The sequence below is a fragment of the Phodopus roborovskii genome, unplaced genomic scaffold, assembly GCF_943737965.1.
Source record: "Phodopus roborovskii unplaced genomic scaffold, PHOROB, whole genome shotgun sequence".
In the NCBI taxonomy this organism is placed as follows: domain Eukaryota; kingdom Metazoa; phylum Chordata; class Mammalia; order Rodentia; family Cricetidae; genus Phodopus; species Phodopus roborovskii.
In genome coordinates, this window is record NW_026126482.1 from 21,642,393 (window position 1) to 21,654,690 (window position 12,298).

General features: G+C 37.2%; 1 protein-coding gene across 1 annotated transcript in view; it reads left to right on the plus strand.

The window, feature by feature from the left end:
• LOC127229305 (uncharacterized) overlaps nt 1-12,298 on the plus strand; it is a gene marked incomplete at its 5' end in the record, with an annotated part of 280,807 nt that overhangs the window by 63,446 nt on the left and 205,063 nt on the right. The window lies entirely within an intron of this gene.

Here is a 12,298-nt window from a genome sequence, read left to right on the forward strand (position 1 = left end):
ATACAGGGGACTATTCCATTTTTTTTTTTTTTTTGTACCTATTGAAGTTTGCTATATTGCTGAGTATGTGGCCAATTTGGAGAAGGTTCCATGTGGTGCTGAGAAGAAAGTATATTCTTTTGTGTTTTGATGGAATGTTTTATAAATGTTTGTTAAACCCAATTGGGTCATAACTTCTGTTAGTTTGTTTCTTTGTGAAGTTTCTGTCTGGTGGACCTGTCTAGTGTTCAGAGTGGGATGTTGAAATTTCCCACTATAAGTGTGTAAAGTTTTATGTGCTTTGAGTTTTAGTAATGTTTCTTTTACAAATGTGGGTGCCTTTGTATTTGGGGCATACATGTTTGATGGGAGATGTCATTTTGTAAATATGTTTCTCTTATTGGTTAATGAATAAAGCACTGTTGGCCAATAGGAAAGCAAGATAGGTGGGACTAGGAGACAAGGAGAAGAGAGGAAGTAGTGAGGAGGGGATCCAAGATGGAGGAAAAAAAGAGCAGAACACCAGGAGCCCCTCTCTCCAGTAAGATAAGACCACGTGGAGTGCTTAGATTAATAGAAATGGGTTAATAATTAAGACAGAGCTAGCCGATAAGAAACTAGTACCTGGCCAACAGCATTATATCAAATACAGAGTCTCTGTGAGTTATTTGAGGCTGGCATGGCGGTGGGGCCAGACAGGCAGGAAAAACCTACTCATAACACATATTCAGAATTGAGACTTCATTTTGATGGATTTCTCCTGTGATGAATAAGAAATTACTTTTATCTCTTTTGATTTATTTTAGTTTATAGTCGTATTTGTTAGATCCTAGGATTGCTACACACACTTGTTTCTTGCGTCCATTTGTTTGGAAAATCTTTTCTCAACCCTTAACTTTGAGGTAACAGTTGTCTTTGAAGTGTGTTTTTTTGTATGCAGCAGAAGGATGGATTCTGTCTTTGTATCCATTCTGTTAGCCTATGTGTTTTTATAGGAGAATTAAGGCCATTAATATTGAGAGATATTGATGACCATTGATTGTTAACTCTTGTTAGTTTTGAATTTGTTATTGGTGGTGGTATTATGTGTGGGTTACCACCCCCCTTTTTTGGCTGTTGGTAAAGTGGAATTATCTATTGCCTATATTTTTGTGGGTATAGTTGACTTCCTTGGCTTGGAATTTTCCTTTCAGAACTTTCTCTAGAGCTGGATTAGTTAATAAGTATTGTTTAAATCTGTTTTTCTTTTTCTCATGGGATATTTTGGTTTCTCCATTTATAGTGATTGAAAGCTCTGCTGGATATAGTAGTCTTGGCTGGCATTCATGGTTTCTTAGTGTTGTTAGAATATCTATCCAGGACATTCTGGTCTTCAGAGTTTTCATGGAGAAGCCAGGTATAATTCTGATAGGTTTGCCTTTATATGTTACTTGGCCTTTTTACTTTGCTGATCTTAATATTATTTCTTTATTCTGTATGTTTGATGTTTTGATTATTATGTGGCAAGTGATTTTTTTTTTCTTTTGTGGTCCACTCTGGTGTTCAGTAGGTTTCTTGTACTTTCATTGGTATGTCTTTCTTTAGGTTGGGAAAGTTTTCTTCTATGATTTTGTTGAATATATTTTCTGCACCTTTGAGTTGGTTTTCTTCACCTTCTTCTATACCTATTATTCTTGGGTTTGACATTTTGACATATTTCCTGGGGTTTGTGTCTGTGTCTGTGTCAGGGATTTGTTGGACTTAAGACTTTCTTTGGTCGATAAATCTATTTCTCCTAGTGTATATTTAACACCTGAGATTCTCTCTTGTATTTGGTTGGTTGTGCCTGCATCTGTAGTTTCTGATCCTTTACCCAGCTTTTCTATTCCTAGCCTTCCCTCATACTGTGTGGGGTTTGATTTTCTCATTTCTTCCTTTAGGGTCTCTATCATCTTCATTAAGTTGTTTTTAGGGTCATTCTCTTCTTCCTCTGTTTTGGGATGTTCAGGTCTTGCTGGTGTGAAGTCCCTAGACTCTGGGGGGTGTCATATTGATCTTTCTGTTGTTGACTGTGTTCTTATACTGTTGTCTACCCATCCCTTCTTCCAGTGCATACCAGTGTGGGCTCTCACTCTCCTGGTGACTGGGCCAAGGTTCTCTTCCGGTGGATGCAAGCAGGTCCAAGCCTCTGATTGGTCTCCACTTTCAACGGGTGGAGGTGGGACTAGGTCTCTGGCAGATGCTGGATGAACTGGTCCGCTGTGACAGGTTACCCAGTGTGGAGTCCTCAGTCCTAAGTAGGCTCGGAGCAGGGCACCTAGAAGACAGCCTCCTTCCATGATGGAGGCCAAACATGGAAGCTGGCAGATTGTGGACAGACTAGTCTGCCTGGGTGTGCTTCCCTGAGTGTGCACAGCCCCAGGCCTCAGGAGGCTCCAAGAAAGGCACTGGAATGCAGCCCAGAAATAGGCCCAAGCTTAGCTCCTCCTGTGAGTGGAGGTGAGACTAGGATGCAGGCTTCTGGATAGGCTGGTCTGCAGGGACAGGCTCTCCTGAACTCAGCCCCCAGTCCTCAGGAAGCTCCGAGCAGGGCACCGGAATCTACATTACATTTTAAAAAGCTTGCATGGACACAATACCACAAATAAAAGTAGAAACATAGTAAAACTAAAAATCACTTTTAATTTATATCAATAAATCATAACCCATACCAATGTAAAATATTTTGAGATTAATAGGTTTTTTTTTTTTTTGGATTTAACTCTATTTTGTCAGTTGTAAGTATAACTTGTTTTGAACTTCATTTTCTTTTTATATTGACTTCTATTCCTTGCCTCCCTCCCTCCTTACCTCTCTCCTTCCCTCTTTTCCTCCCTCCCTTCCTTTCTTGTCTCTCTTTCTTTTCTCCCTTAAAAAAAGTCAAGTCTGTCCCCAACTTCTGCTCCTTCAATTCCTCCCTCATCATTCCCCTACCATTCCATCTCAGCTTCATGTTTTGTTTTGTTAAACCCTCTGAGTTAATTTAACATTGTGGAAATATGCATGGGTGAGGATCTACTGGAGCACGGGTATCTTCTCAGGGGCCATGTTCATAAAGAAAAATTATTTTCTCCTACTAGACATTTATTGTCAATAACTCCTCAACTAGGTGTGGGTGCTAAAGTAACTGATTACATTTCAAAGATACATCTGCTCCCCTCTCCAAGGTAAGTTCTGAAATAAGAAGGCAGATATCAGAGACATCCTCTACTGGTCTAGGTTGGCCAAAGAGCATTTGATATCATGATCTTTTAATCCTTGTATTCAGATATTAATATAGCAATATTTTACTTGAATAAGGCAAATGAACCCTTAAAGATTCATTCATTTTATTAAAACTCATTGAGATGAGCATTTTAAACATGTTCTAAGGAAATGCTTATAAGTACAAAGCTCATTAAAGTCATTAACATTTCCTCCTAGCTCCTGCTAATTCTGTAGCCATCTTGGAATCTGAGATGACCATATGGATTTTAATAGCAAACAGGTAAACAATGCTACAGACATCTTTTCATAAACAGGAAATCTGGAGTAATTCTTACACTTTTTGTATATGTTCATTCCTCTTTTCCCTTATCTTTCCTTCTTCAGGGAAAAAAAGTACTTTGGAACCTGCTCCTCCATTCCAAGATTTTTTTCAGGCTTATTGTGCATGCTGTTTCAATGGCTACATTCATTTGTGCAACTGCCTTGTGTCCAGAAAACACCCCTTTGACTCTTTCAGTCTTTCTGCTGCCTTTGCTCAGTTTATCCTTGAGGGAGTGTGATATGCAGAACCCATTTAGGGCTAACTACTCAGCAGTCTCTTATTCTCTTCATGCACACCCATTGTGGGCTCCTGTGTTAATTGCTTCTACTGCTAAAGGTTGCTTCCCTGATGAAGATTGAGAGATAGACTAACCTAAGAGTCTAAATAGTAAGTCAATAAGTGTCAGTTTAATCCTATGCCCATTTGGTCAAATAATAGTAGTAGGTTCTCCTCCAGAACCTATGACCTATCTAGTCACAGGTTCTTGGCTCCAATGTCATGCCATGCCAACAACATGAGTTCTGTGTTGTAGAATAGGCCCCAAATCAATCAGAATGTGCTTTGATACTTCCTTACTATTACTTTTATGATTGTGCCAACAGGCACACCTGCCAGGCTGGTTGCTATTTTAGTTCACAGGTTTGTCAGATGAGTAAGATTGCTGATTGCTTTTCTCTTCCTGTAGCACACACAGCATCTTTCAGCATTGTGAAAGCCAGACAGTAGGGATGAACTTTGAGGCCAGGACCAGCTTAATTTGTCATTGTTCTATGACTTAGGCATGGGGTGTCTTTAGCAATAGAGTCTCACTATTAAGTTTTAGTGGTAACTAATAAGAATGACAATAACTCTTATGAAATATGCCACCTCATCTATTTCACCTAGTTTCTAATTTATCAGTATTTTAACCAATTCGTATCACATTATATTGTATATCAAGTTTAAAAAATTATTGTAGAATGATAAAAGTATTAGTTATTAAGATATATAATAACCCAGTATCTGCATTAGCCAGGAAATTCCTAATTATGTATTAACTCCTACCAATTCAGCATTTGATCTTGTATTATACTACACCATTACTCAAATATATTTTTGTGGCTCTGCTTTCACCATAACACCATAACTATAAATAGACACTTTTTCCATTCTCTACACAATAAGTACTTGTATATGTGTTAAATTAGTGCCAAATAAAAATCATTTATTAAGTATCTAAATTGAAAAATAATTTTTTTTGCAAAATTAATGACTAAGCAGTGGTGGTAGGTATAACATTCTGATTTCTTAAAAAGATTCTTGTCTATCTGGTTCAGATGCCAGCAGATCCCTCCATGGAAGTGGTTTTCAACCTTCCCAGTGCTCTAACTGCTTGATATAGTTCCTCAGGTTGTGATGACCCCCCCAACTATAAAATTATGTTTGTTGTTACTTCTTCACTGTAATTTTTCTAATGTCAGGAACCATAATGTAAATATATGTTATGTAGGATATATGATATGAGACTCCAGTGAAAGGGTCCTTTGACCCTCAAAGAAGTTGTGACCCACAGGTTGAGGACAACTTCTCTGGGTTTAACTTGGCTCTCTGAAATAATTTATGAAGTATCTTTATTGTTATTTGGAATAATATATGTTGATTCCTCTGTTGATATATGTGTTTTAGTTTTATTATTGCAAGAAACTTCCTGATGATTTTTGTTCTGTAATGAACCTTTCAATAGTTTATAATAGTAATGTGGGCTATGAATTTTCTCATCCCTAACAGATATCCACATTCATTATTAAAATAGAAATATGAAGTCTTCTTTAAGATGAATAACTTCAGGATAAGGGTATACATAGTGCTAAAATTTAATAATCAGTATGCTTGAAAATTACCATGTATATGATGCTCTCAGAGCAAAAATTAATAAATGTCAATAAAGCTCCCTTATATACTTTCCTCATTTTTACCTATTTTAGTAGACAGAAAAACCTAAAAATTGTCTTTTAAATGTATAGTGTTGTTACCCCTTTACTATCCCTAAGCTGAATATGCATAACCAATATTGATCACTTGTGTTTTGAAAGGAAGAAAGTTTGTGAAATGAAGTGAATAATTTGTATTTTATCATTTCCAGTTAAAAATCATATCTTATATATGTTTATGGGTAATTTTTGTAAAGAATCTTAAATCCAGAATCTCTGACATCTTTTCCTAGTTTGGGTAAGGAAATGGCCAGTCGTAGTTATATCCCATTATATCCCATTGCATTACTCAGTAGGAAATTGCAACTATAGCAGTTTTGCTTGGGTTGTGGGACTTTGTTATGGCATCTTGGTGACCTTTGTGATGGCTTTTCCCCCATGTCTAATTTTTCATTCACTTTGAAAGAAGGTAGTATCTATCGATAAAATGTGTTTGCAAGACATATATTCAAGACTGTGGTATTTAATTCTTTTTTCATGAAATTTATGTTTTAAAAAATATTCTAGAGAGAACATGGTGGTACATGCTTGTAATCCCAGTTTAGGGAACTGAGGCAGAAGATATGTCCGGCTACAATTAAAGACCCTATCTCAAACAAAAATGAAATAGAAACAGGCACACACAGTATTCCAAAGGCACAAATAGGTTCAGGGCTTTCCTTTTGGGTGGGGGGCGGTGTCACAATTTAGAACAGAGAATTGATGAAGTATGACCATATTAGAGGAATATACAGGAAGAAAAACAAAACATAATTGGAGCAAAGATGCTGAACTGCAGAGTGAGGGTTGTGATGTAAAAATACGTCAGTGCCTGACTGAATATTCCATGCCCAAATACTCTACCTTATTAAAAAAAATATTCCCAAAGGTTAAGTTGAAAATAAAATATTTATATTCCTCTGCCTGGTTCCCATTTCCCCTAACTGGTTCTACTGCTGGCCTGTGGAGGAGGTCCCTGTAGCTGCTTAATAAGAAACTTCTGGGTATTCTCAGAGGAGGGGGAAACTCAGGAATGGCTGTTAGTTTTGTAACAAGCATGCAGAGTAAACCCAAAAGCTTAGACTTCATTATGCATCAGAATGCAACCCAAATAACATCAATATAGTTAATAAAATTCATAGTCATTTTATGTAACATTCAGTTTGTGCTCCAACTTCACCAGTTTTCCCTTAAATAGCCTTTACCACATGTTTGTCTAGCAGTACCCAGCCAGAAGCATATATTGCAGCTGTTCTTCTGTCCAGAAAGCTGGCCTGACATCCTGACTGGATTAGCTGGGCCGCAGACATCCTATAGACACGCTGTACCACTGCTTCCTCCTGGAAGCAATTATTCATCTTTGAATATTTCATTTTGTTTTCCCTGATACTGTTTCTATAAAAAAAAAAAAATGACAGGATATGTGGAGAAACCGTTCGGATGGCATTAGGTCATTGGTAGTTACATTATTTAGTTGAAAGGCAGAAAGCGTGACTTTATGTTTAACATTAGAAACATATTTTCCCCCTTTGGGCTCTAAGGTATGTCCCATAAAGCAGTTCTTTTAAAATAGCTTAAAGATTCAATAAGTTCGGAGAATCTGTCAGGAATGCAGTTTCATGCACTTATTATATAATGTTCTCATCAATCCTTAGGTTTTACACATCTCTGTGCCACCCCAAGTTACTATTTTTGTATCTGATTATACATTACAATTATGTATTTTCTTGACCTATATATTTTTGCATATTCCTGTATGTGCTGATAAATACCTACTGTAATTAGGGTGTTGTTCTACTAAAATCCCAAAGGTTTGTGTGCAGGATACTGGGTTCAGATTCTGGTTAGAGGTGAAGCCTCTGAGATATGAAATTAGAGCATGGGGTAACATCCCAGGGGTGGATTAGGGCTGAATCTAGGGTTATGCATTTGAGTTTATGTTCTTCTGAGACTAGGGTAGTCCTGTAAAAGTAGGTTGTAAGAAAGCCTATCTGTCCTACTGTCATGGACATTTCTGCATTTGGATGTTGACCTTTCCTATTCCCTGCCATGTAATATAGTTAATAGAAGTCTTGCTAGAGGCTGAAGAGATGTTGGCCTTTACAACTCCAAAACTGTGATTTAAGCCAAGCCTTGGATGCTATGAAGTGAACTTCTCTGGGATGACATACCATCCCCACCAGACTGTAAGCCAAAGTAAATAGTCTCCTTATGGTGCTTATGCTATGTTGTCACAGTGACAGAAAGTCTGACTGGCCAAGAAAATTGGCACCAATGGTGGTGGTGTTTTGGCTGTATTTCTGAAAAAAATTCAAAAGTGTTATGAGTAGTTTGTGTAAGAAATTTGAAACATTGAGAGATACAGGAGAGAAAATCTATAGATGGATATGACTTAAGCTTAATGAATAACTCAGATGACTAGAATGCTAAGATGATTGATAGTAAAGACTGTGATCTTAAGGTTTCAGATGGAGATGGGAGCTTGTTTGGTCATTTGCATTAAATTGTAGCAAATTATTTATCTATAATTTGTCCTTGCCCTGAGACTTCAGAAGATGCTAAGTTGATGCTGAATGATGGGCTAATTAATTTGGATGAGGGATATGCAAATAAGTTCATCTTTACAATAACATCATTATTGCTTACCTATTTCTAGCCAAGTTTATAGTGCAAATTAGGAGCAAGATGAAGGGCAGAAGACTTCTGTATTTTTATCTGAGAAGCTGATATAAAGTTTAGATTACAAAAACCCTTGTTTTTACTTTGACATTGTCTTTCTTCTTTTGTATGAGACGTCTTTGGGTACCCATGTGTATGGGCGGTATGTAGATAGGTAGCTGTCACATGGAGGCCAACATTGACCTCAATTACTCTCTATATTATTTTTTTGAGAAAAGGTTTCTCACTGAACCTGGAGCTCCATGATTCTGCTATTAATAGATTTCTAACAAACTTGCTGCTTCAGTTTCTGCGAATTCATATGAGCTCTGCTCAGTTGATTTTGATGGACTTGTTCTTCTGGTGTCCTCCATCCCTTCTGGCTCTTACATTCTTTCTGTCCCCTCTTCAGTGGTGTTCCCTGAACTCTGATAGGAGGGATTTGATGCCAACATTCCATTTAGAGTTGAATGATCCAAAGTCTCTCTCTCTCTCTCTCTCTCTCTTTCTTTCTCTGTGTGTGTGTATATATATATATACACACACACATACACACATACATACATATATATATATATATATATATATATATATAAATTCTGGATGTGGGTTTCTTTGTTTTTATATACTGCACAAAGGAGCTTCACTGATGAGTGAGTGAACAAGCTACTGATTTGTAAGTATAGCAGAGTATCATTAGAAGTCATTTTATCAATATTTTTAAGATCAGTATTTATTTGGTTTTACTCTAGGTCTCTGGGCTATGTAATGTGGTGATATTTTTGTTTATGGTATACCAAATAAAGCTTGCCTGAAGATCTGAGTGCTAACCTAGCCACACTAGCTAGCCATAGAGGCCAGGCAGTGGTGGTCCACACCTTTAATCCCCATACTTGGGAGAAAGAGGCAGACAGCTTTGTTAATTCAAGGCCACCATGAGTTACATGAAAGAAACTGATCCAGTATAAAAGAGAAACAGAGCTTACACAAAGGTGACCTCAGCACTTGTAATCCTGTGCCTTTAATCCCAGCACTAGAGAAGAAAATAAGGCAGGAGACCAGGGCTGAAGGCATTCTGAGCTTTGGTGGAGAGCAGAGAAGTCTGAGGTTTGGTGGGTCATCCCTTCAGTCTGAGCACTGGTAGAGGTGAAAACTTCTGGTGGCTGGGCCACTTTGTTTGTCTGATCTTCAGCTTTAACCATAATATCTGTTTCTGGGCCTTTATTATTCATACTACTATCTAGTCTCTGGTTTTTGGTCACCTAAGGTGTGTCAGAAATTGGTTCCATCCCAGGAAGTAGGCCTTAAGTCAGATTAGTTATTAGTTGGTACTTCCACAATATTTGTGTCACCATTGCCCTAGCATATCTTGCAGGTAGTAGTACATCATTATAGATAAAGGTATGGGGCCTGGCTTGAGTGTTTGCATTTCTCGTTTGACAGCATGTGGAGTATATTCCTGTATCAAAGACAATGGGATGTAGGGGTGAAGACTCTTTTTAGGGACCAGCTCAATATTTCCATGTTCAATGAGTTGTATGGTTGTGTTCAGCAATGGGGCCCTGCTGTCAGTTTGTGGAGAGAAACCTATTGTCTTGGAAACAGTCTAAATTCCTTGAGGATTTCCATGAGTTCATTTTTACCAACAACTCAATTGGGTGTAACCTAGTCCTGGTATTAGAAATTTCATTGGTGACAAGAGATGGCCAGTTGGAACTTCATCTCCCCCATTGTTTTGAGACTTCATTAGGATCATTTTCATATATTTTAGGAAGTTTTCTCTGCTCTAGGCTTCCATAACAACCCTCAGATACCCCTCAAATCTAGTTGTCTCTCCCCATATTTCTTCCTTCAAGTCCATCTCCCCTTCCAGTCCTCACTTGGTTCTACCATTTGTTCCCTTAAGTCCCCAGTCTACCCATAAAATCGATTCTATTTCCCCCTTCCAGGGAGATCCACATCCCTAGAGTCCCTTCCTCTATATCTTTATGGACCTATAAACTGTAGCTTGTTTATCATTTACTTAATGGCTAATATTCACATAAAAGTAAATACACATCATATTTATCTTTGTGGGTCTATCTTACCTCACTTAGGATGAGTTTTCTGATTCCATCCATCCATTTGCCTGCAAATTTCATATCTTGTTTTAAACAGCTGATTAATACTCCACTGTGTAAATGTACTACATTTTATTTATCTATTCATCTGTTGAAAGACACCTAGGTTTTTCCCAAATTCTAACTATTATTAATAGAGCCACAGTGAACATGGTTGAGCAAGTGTCCTTGTAGTTAGAATGAAGTGTCCTTTGGGTGTATGCCTAAGTGTGGTATAGCTGGATCTTGTGGTAGATATATTCCTATTTTGTGAGGAACTGCCACACTGATTTACATAGTGAATTATGAGTTTGCACTTCTGCTAGCAATGGAGGAGTGTTCCCTTTATTCCACACCCTCATTGGTATGAGCTGTCACTTGTGTTATCAATCTTAGCCATTCTAACATTCTTAATTTTTAGTAAGATTATACCCCTCAAATGCATTCTAGAAACCAAACAAAATGCAGAGTTGTAGAGCCCAGTCCCAGTGGAAACATCAACACTACAACTGCTGTATCTAAGGCTCAGGGATCAGTGCGAAGAGGGGGCAAGAAGATTGTGAGAGCCAGAGGAACAGGCAGTTCCCTATGAGATTATGTTTGCTCAGAATGCCAGAAGCTACACTTACAGAGTCTCACCAACATGCCTGTCTAAACAGTAGAACAAGGATGATACCAATAGACATACTAATATGGTTGGGCAAAGCCCAGGAAGCTTCAATCCTGCACAAAGAAGTACAGGCAACTCAGGAATGCTGAGTGAGGGAGAAATAGTCTTATCCAGGAAGAGCACACAAATTGCTCGTGCAATACCAAATATTATCTCTGAAAACATACATACAGGTAGCATTATACAGACTGAACAGGTTGTACTTATGTATTTAAGAATGTGTGTGTATGTGCATGTGTGTGTGTGTGCGTGCATACACATATGTATATAACAACTAATGGAAAAGTAATCATTACTTTGAAAGCAAGCAAGGAAGTGTATATGAGAAGGTCTGGAGTGAGGAAAGGGAAAGAGAAAGGGTATAATTATATTTTAATCTCAAAAATATATAAAAATTAAAGAATAGTATTTTATTTTTTTGCATTACTCAAAACTTTAACTTTAGATTTAATTCAATGGTATTCATTTCAATGACCACAGTAGAGTTATTAATTATACTGCACACACATAGATTTGTCACATACAAGAATAATATATATACATGATTGATACATAAAGGTTTAATATGTCAAAATTAATGACAAGTACACACTTAAATATGTACAATTCTTATGGAAAAAAGTTAAATGCTTTAATGACTATAGAAAATATTTCATGCAAATTGGTGACTAATGTAAATATTTATTTTAATTGAAGACATTGAAGATCTGACAGTGAATTCAAAGGCCATTTTAATATTTAATGATTTAATTTTGACACTGAGAATTTAAACATCTGATATATGGAATTTTAATGTACAGATGAATTGCTGTGTAGACTTGGGAATTTTTTACATGGGAAGAGGGAGAGACAGAAGGGGAGGAAGAAAAAAATGACTTAGGATACACACACATACACATATACATATGTATATATTTGTATATATATCATATACACATACATATATACATACATATATATGCTGTTTATGATTCCGATGAAGTCTCTTATCTCTATTAACAATTTATAGACTTCTGAATTTCATACATTTATTGAATATGTAACCTGATTTTAATTATATAAAATAATGGATTCCAAGGTGACCTTTGCATACATATATATCATTGGACCTGCCATCTTTAGCTCATCTCCTGTGTAGCAGGAGTGTAGACGAGAAAGGTGCAGAGTTATGGGGACTCATTTCCAGATGTTTAGACTTCATGAAAGAGCATGTAACATCTGGATTTCACAGGTGCATGAACCTGTGATCCTAGCCACAAACTCACACCTGTGTCCAGCTCTCCCTCCCCCTTGTAGAGTATGCCCAGGTGAATTATATTAGTGTATCTACATAGGTATTAATAAGGCTTCTGCATGTCCTAGTGTACATAGGCTCAAGTGAGACTTGTTGTTCTAT